The sequence below is a fragment of the Amphiprion ocellaris genome, chromosome 3 (assembly GCF_022539595.1).
Source record: "Amphiprion ocellaris isolate individual 3 ecotype Okinawa chromosome 3, ASM2253959v1, whole genome shotgun sequence".
Taxonomy (NCBI): Eukaryota; Metazoa; Chordata; class Actinopteri; family Pomacentridae; genus Amphiprion; species Amphiprion ocellaris.
The window spans coordinates 35,204,149-35,219,378 of NC_072768.1; the positions used below are offsets into that span (position 1 = coordinate 35,204,149).

The 15,230-nt window shown below is 37.6% G+C and overlaps 1 protein-coding gene across 1 annotated transcript in view; it reads right to left on the bottom strand.

Annotated features, from left to right (window-relative positions):
• The window catches only part of jph3b (junctophilin 3b), a 71,044-nt gene that overhangs the window by 24,040 nt on the left and 31,774 nt on the right, over positions 1–15,230 (bottom strand). The window lies entirely within an intron of this gene.

Below are 15,230 nucleotides of genomic sequence, written 5' to 3' on the forward strand. Positions count from 1 at the left end.
TGTTCACTCTACTGAGACCCCCTCTAAGAATAAGGTTTACCATGTTTTAAATTAAACTTGCCAACAAGCTCCAACCATAGACACCAGTTGTGTCTTAGTTTCTGTCCACACTGAGCTTGTTTCATTTCAACCTTTCTTTCCAATCTGCACGTTTTTGTCACTGAAAACCAGAGAAATGTTAAATGGTGACAGAAAACTTGAAAAAAAAATACCATAAAGAAATAGATAAAATCTGGCAGCTAACTTTCTGAAGAAGGTTTGATTTCCACAGTGGAAAATATGCCACGAGAGTGTTCAGCTGTTATATCTGCCAAAGATAGAGTCAAAACATTTTGGTTTCTAAATTGATTTTTTAAAAATCTAATTTGTTTATATGTTCTATGGTTTACTTTCAGAGCACAATGACACATTAACATAAATAATTTCCAATAAAAAAATGGAAAAAATTAGGTATTCTAAAACTTTTGATGGGTGGTGTATTTATTTTAATCCTTAATATACATATACTACAATTCAAAAGTTTGGAGTCACTTAGAAATGTCTGTATTTTTGAAAGAAAAGCAAAGTTTTTTTTCAATGGAGATAACATTAAATTAACCAGAGATACAGTCAATGTGGTAAATGACTATTCTAGCTAGAAATGACTGATTTTTAATGGAATATCTCCATAGGGGTACAGAGGAACATTTCCAGCAACCATCACTCCTGTGTTCTAATGCTACATTGTGTTAGCTAATGGTGTTGAAAGGCTCATTGATGATTAGAAAACCCTTGTGCAGTTATGTTAGCACATGGATAAAAGTGGGAGTTTTCATGGAAAACATGAAATTGTCTGGATGACCCCAATAGATAGTGTACATATTTTAATTCTCAATATACATAGGTTTTCTGTCAAAAATTCAAACTATCAGGAAAATATGATTGCAAGAGAGCAAAAATAATTGAGGTTTATGGTCAAATACTGTCAAAGAACAAATGGTCATTTATAAAAATACAAATTGTTCATGTGAACGTTTGTTTTTTGATAGTCAACATGTAAAATAATACTTTTTTGTGTAATCTACTATTATAAGTGATTTATCAAAACAAAAGTAGTTTACCACTGGAAGGGGGCATCAACTCTTGTTGTTTCTCATTGTTTTCCTTTGGAGAAAAAGCTCACGATGCTTTTGGTAGTCACCATTATGACACTTTTTCATGTGATTACCTAAAATAACACGCCGGCATCAATCATTTTATTCTCAGGCATTAACACAACGTGCCTCATTCATATCCGAGTTATCTGCTCTACTGTGTCTCGTTACGGCTGACGAATCTCATTATAAAAGACACCTGAGCCAGAGGGCGAGAAACAAACAACAGCATCAACATATTACATGATACCTCACACACGGCGGCTATTTCAGGACAGTTACTACTGAGCTACAGCACATTGTGTTTACAGCCGCCACAGTGTTTTGCTTGAAAACATGTTTACTATCACAAAATAATTTAGCCTCGCTGCCTGTCACATCCTCTTTTCACATCCCCTTCATCTCCTCCAACAGCTCCTTTACAGCCTCCTTTTCATATCTGGCTCCTTCTTTTATTCCTCCCCACTTTTCTTTCTGCCTCCCTCTAATTGCCCCTTCCTTCTTCATATAAAATCCTCCTTTTCATCTGCCACTCTCTTTTCTTTCCTCCCTGCTCATATCAAAAGATCTTTTCTCTCAATTACAACCTCGTCTCACCGTCGGCCCTCTGTTTCCCTTTGCTTTCTGTACCCTCCATTCGTGTACAATAGCCTCTCCATCGCTGCCTTTTCTGTCTCTGGGCAGTAACAGTCTTGATGCAGTGTCGCATGTCGATGGCTATTGATTTTTTCCTCTCTGCCTCTTTGTTTCTCTTTGCCCCTGTCTGCCAGGCCTACAGTGTACTCAACACGACCATGTGTCGGTTGTGAGGGAGGTGAGGCATAAAAGTGGGGAGACAAGAAGACTGTCTGTCTGGTTCACATGGCAGAATCACATGTAGATTCTTTCTACAGAAATTTCAGCTCCACTTGTTTAAATGTCATGAATCTGTCTTGCTTGATCTCTCTCAGCTTCTCACGCTTCAAGTCGTTGTCTTGCAGGAAAATAGATTTTCTCCCAAGTTGCACTTCTCTTGGAGACTGCATCAGTTTGTCCTCCAGTACATCATGATGCTGCCACCACCATGATGCTTCTACCACCATGCTTCACATCATGATGCTGCCACCACCATGCTTCACATCATGATGCTGCCAAAACCATGCTTCACATCATGATGCTGCCACCAGCATTTTTCACATTATGATGCTGCCACTGCCATGCTTCATATCACAATGTTGCCACCACCATGCTTCACAGTAGGGATGGTATGCTTGAGGTGATGGACAGTGTTTGGTGTCCAACAAACATAGTGTCTGCTCTGATGGCCAAAAATCTAAAGTTTGGTTTCATTAAACCAAAGAAACTTTCTCTTGTTGACCTCAGAGTCTTCTGTCGAAGTCTAGTCAAGATTTAAAGTTATCTTTTTTCAACAGTGGCTTTCCCTTTACCACTTTTCCATAAAGGTTTGACAGGTGAAGAATAGATGACAATTGCTACATAGTCTCTAAAGTCTCAGCTGCTGAGGCTTGTAATTCCTTCAGAGGAGTCATAGGTGTCTTGGTGGCCTCCCTCAGTAGTCTCTGTCATGGTCAATCACTCTCAGTTTCACACATTATAAATTTTCATGAACAAACTGATTTCTCTCCATAATTTCCCATTCTGTCTTCCTGGGGAACAACCTGTTTGTGGATGAATGAACTGCCTGGAGAGAAAGGCGCTGCCTGTTCAAAGAGGCCTCGATTATACAACACGGCATCCTGTCGAAAAGAGAAAAGAGCGGCAGACGGAGGGCAGGAAAAGAAAGAAAACGAAGGAGGGAGGACGGAGACAAAGGAGAGGCAGCAGAGGGTAAGAATGGAGAAGCCACGGGGAGAGACTAAAAGAAGGTGTTTAACATCAATGAATCATTGCCGGGTTAATTGTGAGACAGCGTAATTACAGCAGTGTCCACAAGATTGACAACCTCTACATTAAAGCAAAAGGAGGCAAACGAGGACAAGCGTCAGAGTCTTCTTCGTGGCAGCAGGGAACAGGGTTTGTGTGAAGTTTGGTCAGACACTAGCCCCAAAAACGCCTCTGTGATAAGACAGAACTGCACTCTGACTGCTACAGTTTCATACAAGCCTGACTGTCAGTTCAATATTAATATGTACAACATCTATAAAAAGCATTCACCCCCCTTTGGCAGTCACGGTCAATATATTTTGACTTTTTGGACAAGAATTTACAAAAAAAAAGACTCATGTCAAAATGAAAACAGACTTCTACAAAGTAATGTCACTTTATTAAAGATCTAAAATGAGTGATTGCACAAGTATTCATCCCCTTCAAGTCTGTATTTAGTAGAAGCACTTTTGGCCACAATTACAGCACTGAGTCTCTGTGGATAGGTCTTCATCAGCCTTTAATACATTTATTTTACCCTCTACCTTTACAAGGCTTCCAGGGCCTGCTGCTGAGAAACATTGCTACATTATGATGCTGCCACCACTATACTTCACATCATGATGGTGCCACCACCGTGCTTCACATCATGATGCTGCCACCACCATGCTTCACATCATGATGCTGCCACCACCATGCTTCACATCATGATGCTGCCACCACCGTGCTTCACATCATGATGCTGCCACCACCGTGCTTCACATCATGATGCTGCCACCACCGTGCTTCACATCATGATGCTGCCACCACCGTGCTTCACATCATGATGCTGCCACCACCATGCTTCACATCATGATGCTGCCACCACCATGCTTCACATCATGATGCTGCCACCACCATGCTTCACATCATGATGCTGCCAGCACCATGCTTCACATCATGATGCTGCCACCACCATGCTTCTCATCATGATGCTGCCACCACCATGCTTCACATCATGATGCTGCCACCACCATGCTTCACGTCATGATGCTGCCACCACCATGCTTCTCATCATGATGCTGCCACCACCATGCTTCACATCATGATGCTGCCACCACCATGCTTCTCATCATGATTCTACCACCACCATGCTTCTCATCATGATTCTACCACCACCGTGCTTCACATCATGATGCTGCCACCACCATGCTTCACATCATGATGCTGCCACCACCATGCTTCTCATCATGATTCTACCACCACCATGCTTCACATCATGATGCTGCCACCACCATGCTTCACATCATGATGCTGCCACCACCATGCTTCTCATCATGATTCTACCACCACCATGCTTCACATCATGATGCTGCCACCACCATGCTTCACATCATGATGTTGCCACCACCATGCTTCACATCATGATGTTGCCACCACTATGCTTTACATCATGATTCTGCCACCACCATGATGCTGCCACCACCATGCTTCAAGGTGGGGACGGTGTGTTTGTGATCATGTGCAGTGTTTTGGAGTCCACCAAACATAGCATCTAGTCCGATGGACAAAAAGCTCAATTTTGGTTTCATTAGACCAAAGAACCTTCTTCCACTTGAGTTTAGAGCCCTCACATAAGTCTTAGGGTGTACTCCTGCTGAGATTTACCACAAAGAAAATTTAACTGTCTTTCTCTTCACCAGACAACAGTCTCTTCCATCTCCACCACTGAATCTTGTTACTCCTTCTGGGGTAGTCATAGGTGTCTTGGTGGCCTCCCTCACTAAACTCTTCATTGCACAGTGACTCAGTGCTTGAGGACGATCTGCTCTAGTCAGATTTACACGTTACATATTCCTTCTATTTTTTAGTGATGAATTTAACTCCAAGGGATACTCAGACTTGTAAACTTTCTTTTATTCATCCCCTAATTTATGCTTTCAGAATGTTTTTTTTAATGTGACTACTGGTGAGGCTGAGTTAACCAAGTCTTCTCAGCTGCAACAAGGAGTATGTAAGAGGTACTGAAGTGGAGATTTATGGCATAAATGCATTTTGAGACAATGATGTTTAAGGATATGTATTATAATTGACACAAAAAGACAGAACGCAGTAGAATAAACACTTAAATGTGTATTTTGGCTGTTTTCTTTCTATTAGTCTCAAAGGAGATAGTCTATGGAAGATAAATATCCTAAAATCTCAAACTTGAAAGCATAAAGAATTGACTAACAGAAGCAAACAGAGTCAACAGTGCACCTCCACGTCTAATTTACATCTCAGATATATCATTTCATATCTCTGAGTGTTTAAAGTTCATTAAGTGAAGAAGCTATGAGGACAAATGTGCATTCAAAACGCTACATGTTGCACCTTTAAGAGGACGGAGCGAGCGAGCGAGCGGCGATATCAAGGCCGAAAGGACGAGCGAGGCGAAGAAGAAGGACACGAGGAGAATCAAAACAAAGACGAGGCAGAGCGATGGAGCAGATACTCGCCAAGGAAGACGAGCAAAGACAATGAGACGAGCTTACAGCAGAGAGAAAGTCTAATCCGGGACTCACGCACTAAAGCTCCTCCATCATCTCTGTCATCGCTCTGAACCAGCTGATGATGATGAGGAGGATGATTCATATCTCACAGAGCTTTCCGGTCTGCATCACTGTGTGTGCGTGCGTGTGTGTGTGTGTGTGTGTGTATGTGTGTGTGTGTGTGTGTGTGTGTGTGTGTGTGTGTGTGTGTGTGTGTGTGTGTGTGTGTGTGTGTGTGTGTGTGTGTGTGTGTGTGCTCTTGTTTTGCTCATGTTGTGGGGACATGAATGTGTTTACATATTGAGGGGACGAAAAACAAAATCCCAAAAGGGAAAAACAAGCATTAAGACTTGGTTCAAGGTGTCCAGATAAAGAATGTAAGTCAATGTGACGTCCTCTGAAGTGATGGAAATACAGTGTGTGTGTGTGTGTGTGTGTGTGTGTGTGTGTGTGTGTGTGTGTGTGTGTGTGCGCTGATGAAACGAGGTCACAGGATTGCAGTGAATGGCTCTGTCCACAAAGCACACTGAGTCACTGGTGTATTTATCTGGTACTAACTAATCACAGGTAGCCTGATGACACATCACTTACATCAGTACATGTGACAGCAGTAATCAGGACACATCAGCCTCGTATCGCACAAACAAATCCTGGATTTACTGTAACATCAGGCACGTGGACCCAAGCGTCTACCAGCTGCAGGATTCTGACCTTTGACTTCCCCACTCCGTCACTTTCTGCAGCACATTTAAATCTGAACGATAACATCAGCGTCATACCACTTTTCTTAAACGTTTGTGCTGTGTCAGCTTCTGTATCATATGGAAGAGTTTAGTTTCAAGAACAAATTTTCAATATTATGCACAATATTGTATTTTATGTGCAGTGACCAATGTGCAATGCTTCAGTTTTGTGTGCAATAATTCAATTTTAGGAGAAAATATTTCATTTTCTCATGCAAAATCATATTTTTATGTCCAATACTTAGTGTGCAGCATGTTTATTTTGTGTTTAATATTTTATGTTCATAGAATATTTCAATTCCATGTGTAATATTTCCATTTTAAGCATGACATTTTATTTTCAAGTGCAGTATATTTCATTTTTAGGTGCAACCTTTCAAATTAATGAGAAATATTTCAATTTGCTGTCCAAAATTTCACTCTCAGGTGCAATTTTACAGTTTAATGTAAAATATTTCGCATTCATGTGCAGTATAGTATTTTATGTGCAGCATCCAACGTGCAATGTGTCAGTTTTGTGTGCAAGAACTACTAAAATTAAAAAAACTAAAATTCTACTTCTTGTGCACATTTTTATATATAGCATTTTAATTTTATGTATGATATTTTATTTTATTTTCATATTGAATATTTCAATTTCTTGTGTAATATTTCTTTTTTAAGTGTAACATTTAATTTTCATATGCAATATTTCATTTTCACGTGTAGTATATTTAGTTTTTAGGTGCAATATTCCAAATTAATGTGAAATATTTCAATTTGTTGTCCAAAATTTCAGTGCAATTCCATTTACTGTACGATATTTCATTTTCATGGAAAATATTTCTTTGCATGTACAATTTTTCTTGCAGCATGTTAGTATAATGTGTAAAATTAATATTTTATGTGCATTTTTTTTACATTTTATGTGCAGATATTTCATTTTTAGGTGCAACATTTCAAATTAAAATGAAATATTTTGATTTGCCCAAAATTTCACTTTTGGATGCAATTTTTTTTGCAATTTAATGTACGATATTCCTTTTTGATGTAAAATATTTTTATTTGCATGTACAATTCTTATTTCAGTATTTTACTTTAATGTGTAATATTTCAACTTTATGTGCATTGTTTAATTTTCATGTACTTTTTTTTTTACATTTAATTTGCAGTATTTTATTTTTAGGTGCAACATTTCAATTATATGTGTAATCTGTCATTTTCATGTGTGACATTTGTTTTAAATTTTCTTTTTTATTATTTAAAGATTTTTGGACTACAAAAGAATGTAAAAGGACTTCTGCAATAATACAATTTTCACAAGAATAAAAAAATATATTAAAAATTTTAACTAAGCACAATCAAATAAATACCATGAAAAACATAATTAAAATGAGCAAAATTAAAAACACTAATTCATAAATTAAATTAAATTAAATTAAATTAAATTAAATTAAATTAAATTAAATTAAATTAAATTAAATTAAATTAAATTAAATTAAATTAACATTAGGCTGTGTCTTCCTGGTGCTCATATTATTTCAACAAATTAATAGAAAATTTCCATTAAACAAATGATGATCATATAATTGTAATGTACACAATCCAACTTTCCAAATTATTCACAAACATTTGTTGTGGTTAAATAGTAGAAATAATTTTTGCAATATTTTAATTTCTATGCAGTACTCCAGCTTGATGTGTAATAGTACTTTACTTCATCAGAATCACTGCCAGAGTTACTTCATATCTTCCTACTCTAGTCTTATTTTGCACTTTTCTTGATATTTACTGCATCTATCTGTTCTGTATTTTTATTTTCTGAGTGATTTCTACCATAAGAATTTCCTTTGGGATTCTAAAACAGCCGGCGAACACTTGAAGAAACACTCCACAAAGTCAGCGAAGGAGCCTCATCATCCTTGAACCAGTTTGCCATCCTGCTTTCGTTTTGCTGCGAGAAAGAGAGCTGCAGTAATTATCCTGTGACTGTTTCACCTCTCAGGGTTCCTCCTGGTGTTCCACTAGGAAATACCCCGTTGTGCTGTTCTGGGACGCTCACAGGAAGAAAGTGAGGCTGTCCTGAGCTGTGCGACGCTGCTACCTGAATCTGGGTTAGCCAGAAGCGCTGAGAGCTAAAACTGTGCGTACAGTCGGGTTGTTCTGGAGAGGAGAGCTGGATGTCTGCCACCATCCTGGAAAACCTGCATCTCCGAGCCGCTCCAAACGTTCAGCGCTGCCGCTTTGCTTCTCATCGAATTAGTAAAATCTGCATGTTCCCCGCTGCTGCATCCAGCAGCGAGTTGTGAACTTTGTGAGCTTTCAAATACCTGATTCCAGACGGTGAATAAAACATGCTGAGGGTTTTAAATTTGGTATAAGTTTAGAGTTTGACTATTTCTGTTTCTAGGGAGACATCATCAAACTGGAGAGATGACATTTTTTTCCTCTTCTAATGAGCATATTTTAATGTTTTCATGCATTTTTTGGTTTAAGAACACATAAATTATTTGACATTATTACTCCACCAAGGAACGGTGGAGGTATATGACGGTCGGCGTACGTTTGTCGGTCTGTCTGTCTGTCTGTCTGTCTGTCTGTCTGTCTGTCTGTCTGTCTGTCTCTCTGTCTGTCTGTTCGCAACATTACTCAAAAATGGACTAACGGATTTGGATGAAATTTTCAGGAAAGGTCAGAAATGACACAAGGACCAAGTGATTAGATTTTGGCAGTGATGCAGCTTATAGTCTGGATCCACAGATTTGTTAAAGATTTCTGTATCATTGCCAGATAGCGGCATGGTGTCACTGTAACCATGACAACAAGTGAACACTACATCAGCTGCCTGCTGACGATCACATGGTTGTGATCCTACTACAAATCCACCTCTGAGGACTTATCAGGACTTATCCGTTGGAAATGAGACATGAAACAACTGATTAAAGTGTGGGGGTGTTTCCAGATTGGATTCTTTTATTGAAGCCTGTCATCCTTCTGTGCAGCATCAGCAGATATAAAGCTGGTTGTTAGAATATCAGTGAGTCTCAGGTTCTGGTTTTGGTCTCAGCTCAGGTTTAACAACAAACCTAGAGACCTGACTGTGGTGAAAAGACTCAAAAAACTAAAACTGCACCAAGAAGCTGTTTTAAATGGAAATAAAACTGTGAAGGTGTATGAAAATATAAAGTAGTGAGTGAAAAATGTACACAGAAATACTTAAAGAAGAGCCTCAGCCATTAAAATGGCAAGTGTTGTTCAAATAACCTAAACATAGTAAATATTTCTTAGTTTCTTTTTTAGTTTTTTATGATTTGTGGCATTGTAACTGCAGTTTTGAGTTCTTTTTTCTTCCACTAATAAGCTTTTAGAATGCAGCTAAGGTTAAAAAACACCATATATAGATCCACACCATTTACAAAATACGTAAACAGTACATCTTTTATATATAAAGTCAATGATGAATCAAAATATATGAAACATTAGCATTTGGCTCAAAGCACCAACTCTGCAAAATATGTTTGGGCTCAAGACAAAAAAGTATGATGCAACATTTCACACCAACTTTTTTGAGTTCTGAGAACTTTTAATGAAATTATGTTTAATTAACAAACCATGTTGAGAAAGAAGAAAGGTATTTTTAATTAGCACTTAATGAATGAATTGATTATTTATGCAAAAAAAATTGTCCATGTTATTTAAAAAGAACAAGTGTTTTACTTAATATTTATAATTATAAAGACTATAAAAATAAACATTTTTTTTAAAGATTATAGAAAAGTTTTAAAATTGACAAATTAAAAAAATTAACTAACTTGTTTCAGTGTCAATATGGAGAAAAGTGAAAATTGTGGTTGTCAAGTCAATTTAATTAAGTTACCTGAACTTAAATTTAGATTTTAATTAATGCAGGAATTTAAGTTTAAAATACACACAATATTAAGTTGATGCAATTAGCCGCATTATTATGTCAACACAGACCATCAAAAATAATGTCTACAACTTGAAAGGTTCATATAACATTAAATATACGCTTTTAATTTTTTTTTATCTTTACTTTTTATGGTGCACGGAGCCTCACTGAACTTCTTTCTTGTCTTTCCTCTTCTACTCTGACACATGAAATAAGTTGCTGCCAGTAGTTTTGTGTTGAGATCTGGGTTCATCTGCTTTAAGCGTGCATAAAGTGGCACCCTACTTTAAACAAGGACACTCTGTCCCTCCCCAAAAATAAGTCAAGGCCCCCTTTGTGCATGAGCTGCTGCCCTCTAAACATCCCAACACAGCAGACACTAACTGCTGGTGTTATAATATCAGCACATGACAGAGTCTGTATTTCTTTAGTTTTTATGTCTTAACCCCGACAGATCCACGTGTGGTCAACAACGAGTTCTCACTCACAGAACTACATTTCACAGAGTATGGAAAGAGTTTTTCTAACTTTAAAGGGTTATTACGGACAAAGTTTAGGCGACGATCAGGACTCAGAAACTTCAACAGTTAAAGGGTTTAAAAGAAAGTTCAGAGAGACAAAATAAAGCTGAAATTATAGCAAATAATAGTCACACTTATCAGGAGAGAAAAGGCAGAATTTATAGGAAATGTGGTCATAAATGTGATAAATACAAATTCTGTGAGATAAACACTACAGTGAATATGTTGATTTTATTACTGTGATTATAAGTAAAATGAATTTGAAGAAGACATATAAAGTTCACTTTGAGTATTATTCAAGTTTTTTATTTGACTCATATTTTTTTACATTTATATTTATGTTTACTAATAAAAACTGAGTTCTCCCAAATATTATTTCTATGTTATTCGAAAAGATCATGTTATATACTTAAATACTATGATTATTAATGCAACTTTTTAGGTTGGCAAAATAAAAAATAATTAAGTAGCTCTAGAGTTAACTAGTTAGGGGTGCAAACTTGAAATCCTGAACTCAAGATGAAGGATTAATGTAGCATCACACCAATTTTATTAAGTTACCCCAACTTAAATATAGATTTTAAATCAATTAATGCAGAACTTTTACTTTAAATTACACACAATATTCAGTTGATGAAATTCAATTTTAATTTTTATCTCGCAATCATACATTTAACAAGTTTTTAATGAGAGAAATAAGTTCTTGTAATTAATGTTTCCATGTTATTCAAAACTAATCTGTTATGTACTCAAATTAAACTTTTATTTACACAACTTTTTAAGCTGGAAAAGATGGAAAAAAAGTTGCTCCAGTTTTAACTAGCTGAACTCAAGATGAAGAAAAATCGACTCAAATTCATTAAGTTTCCTGAACTTAAACTTTGATCGAGACACAACAAATGCAGAAGCTTAAGTTTGAATTACACAAAATATTAAGTTGATGCAATTTTCAACTTTATTACGTCAACACAACCCATCACAAATAATATTAGCAGTGTATACGATAAAAAAACAAGTTGTTCCAACTAATGTTTCCATGTTATTCAAAATTAATGTTTTGTACCTAAGTCCTATTATTATTTGCATAACTTTTTAAGTTGGCAAAACAAAAGAAAAAATATTAAGTTGCTCCAGTGTTCACTAGTTGAACTCAAGATGAAGAAAAATGTAGTCCTCAATTTACGGTCATTAAGGTATCTGTACTTAAATTTAGATTTTAAATCAACAAATACAGAAATTTTAGTTTAAATTACACAAAATATTAAGTTGACACAATTTTGAACATTATTATGTCAACACAACCATCACAAATAATATTAGCGGTGTAAAATGTTTATATAAATCATTACAATTTTTGTCTTGCAATCATGCATTGAATGCAAGCTTTTAACTTATCTTTTTAAAGTTTCTTTTAAGCTTACTTATAAAAAATAAGTTGTTCTAACTCGTATTTCTATGTTATTCAGAATTCATTTGTTATGTACTTAAATGCTGTTATTACTAACGTGAGTTTTAAAGTTGGCAAATAAAATTTCTCCCCAGTGTTACCCAGTTAAACTCAAGATGTGGAAAAATGTAGCCATCAACTCAATTTCATTAAGTTGTCTGAGCTAAAATTCAGATTTTACATCAATGAATGCAGAAATTTGAGTTTAAATTGCACAAAATATTAAGTTGATGCAATTTCCAACTTTATTATGTCAACATAGCTCATCAAACGCAAACATTTGCAACTTAAATAGTTCATCTAAATCAGATTTTATCTTGTGACTATGCATTTATTTTGGCGGTAGGAACACATCCCTTTGAATTGTTGTTGAGTGAATAAATTCATTGGTTTGGTGCTTTATAGCCATCCTTCAGTCAAAATTCTAAAATTATTATATAAAATAACCCATCAAATTCAATGAGTGAAATAATTCTGTACAATATTATAGATTTATTAGTGTGGATGAGGCCTTAAGGTATCATTTTGTGGTCGGTCAGATGGTTACACTGGATATAAAACTCATACTTTTTCTACTAATATAAAATGTGAGACTTAATGATTATAATCTGATAACCTGAGCTACAGATATGTTTTCTACCTGTAATCTACCTGCGTTTCTTCCGTGTTTGTGACTCGCTCTGCCCTCAGCAGCAGACTGACATCAGGACTAATAGGATTGTTACTTATTCAGCTCGTCTTGCATGTTCGGTCCACGTCCAGCAGCTGCATTCACACACCAAGTGTCTGAGCTGGTGAGCATGTGGAGCAGGTTTGTCTTCGGTTCGGCCTCCTTCTGCTCTCTCAGGCTGCCTGCCAGCATTGTTGGCATAATGCGGAAATCTCCCTCCATCTCCCTTTGCGTCTTTTTTTAACCTTTTTTCTAACTTTTGCTCCACTTCTTCCGCCCCGCGTCATTTCTCTAAATCGTCTCAGGAACCACTTGTGGAAAACGGTAACACATATACTGTACATAAGTTACAGCCATCGACCGCGGAGTCAGAGTGCAGCACATTATTACATTATTGATCCCTTCCAAGGTCAGCTGCTAATCAGACGGTAAAGCTAACCCCCTTTTCATTCACTCAGACTGCTGTCACTCTGCAGCCATTCATTCCGGCCGCTGTTACTCACAGCTCTCGTTTTCTCTGCATCTGTTGTACAAAACACCACAATAGGGATGAAATCGACTGTGCTCCAGACAGCATTAAAGCAATAATATCAGCTTCTCTTCCATTGTTCAGATACAAGCAGCAGGATGTGATATGAAGCTTTATGCTGAGTTAGGATGATTCCAGCTGCAGGGTGAACTCAGCACAGCATGATATGACGACAAAACAAGTCAACAAAAAGGCAAATTTTAAGCCGTTATATCGAGCAAGCAGAACCACATTTCCAAGCTAAAAATGTAAACAAACTATAGAGAAAAACTCGTTTTTGGAAGTCAGAGGATGATACAAGAACATTTCAAAGTCACTGAATATTTCTTAAAGTCCAGTTAAAGTCCTTGGAAGAAATACGACATACATTTAAATCTGACTAAAGCAGGTCGACCTCAAAAACTGAGTGACTGGACAGAAAAAGACGAGTGGCGGAGGCCACCAAGACACCTATGACTCCTCTGAAAGAGGTATAAGCACCACCATGCTTCACATCATGATGGTGCCACCACCATGCTTCAAATTATGATGCCGCCACCACCATGATGCTGCCACCACCATGCTTCACATCATGATGCTGCCACCACCATGCATCATATCATGATGCTGCCACCACCATGCTTCATATCATGATGCTGCCACCACCATGCATCATATCATGATGCTGCCACCACCATGCTTCACATTATGATGCTGCCACCACCATGCTTCATATTATGATTCTGCCACAACCCCATTCTTCACATCATGATACCGCCATCACCATGCTTACATCATAATACTGCCACCACCATGCTTCACACCATGATGCTGCTACCATCATGCTTCCCAGTGGGGATGGTGTGTTTCTGATGATGTGGAGTGTTTGATGTCTGCAAAATACTCTGATGGACAAAAAGCTCCATTATTGTCTCATCAGACCAAAGAACGTTCTTCTAGTCGACTTTAAAGTCTCCAAAATGTCTTCTGCTGAACTCTAGTCAAGATTTAATATGACCTTATTCCAACAGTGTCGTTCTCTTTGTCACTCTCGCACAAAATCTTAACTAGTGCAGGACAGCCAACAGCTCTTGAACAGTTTCTTCCATCTCAACTGCTGAAGACTTTAACTCCTTCAGAGGAGTCATTGGTGTCTTGGTGGCCTCCCTCAATTTTTTTTCTTGCACTGTCGCTTTGTTTTTGAGGGCGGCCTGATCTATGCAGAATTACGCATGTGCTCAAAATCCTCCAAATAGATATATAATATTTGATAACTTTTCTCAGATTGCTGAGGCAGGGTTTCAGGAATATACTGCTTGAATACCAATACAGCCATTGGGGAACAAGGAATATTTTACTTGTGACCTTCTGTGTTTCCTTTCAGAACCGCCGTCTTTCAGAGGATACAAATTATCTGTGGGATGGGATTTCAGTAAGGCCAACTGCCAAACAGCCTCGCTCATTTTGTATCCACAGATTGGTCTCTGTGGTTTATATTTTCACCTTGACACTTGTTAAAATTCCTCGCTGTAAAAGCTCAATCTACAAAGCAGCCGGAGTCACAGTAACCATAACCTGGTTCCTTGAAAACAACGAGGCGCCGGCACTGAAATGGGTCAAAGGCCTACTTCTGATGGGCGACAAGAGCATCAATGTGTCGCCTATTCATGACTTCGGGTCCCAGGACAGCTAATTAATTTTCTGCGAGCTGAAAAACAAAAACTGTTGCTTTATATTCTCTTCCAAAAGTTTCTGCGGCGAAGGTCACGACACGCCCATTAACATCACAACCTCGACATTGTTTTAGTCGAATGAGCAGCGACATAATGAGCTCTCATTTCCATTCAGCAGCTTCATCAAACCGTCTCGCTTGGCTTGCTGCTGCTTCTCTCCTACTGTAACCTCCTTAACCCTAATTTCACCTTCACCTTAATCCTGCTCTTAAT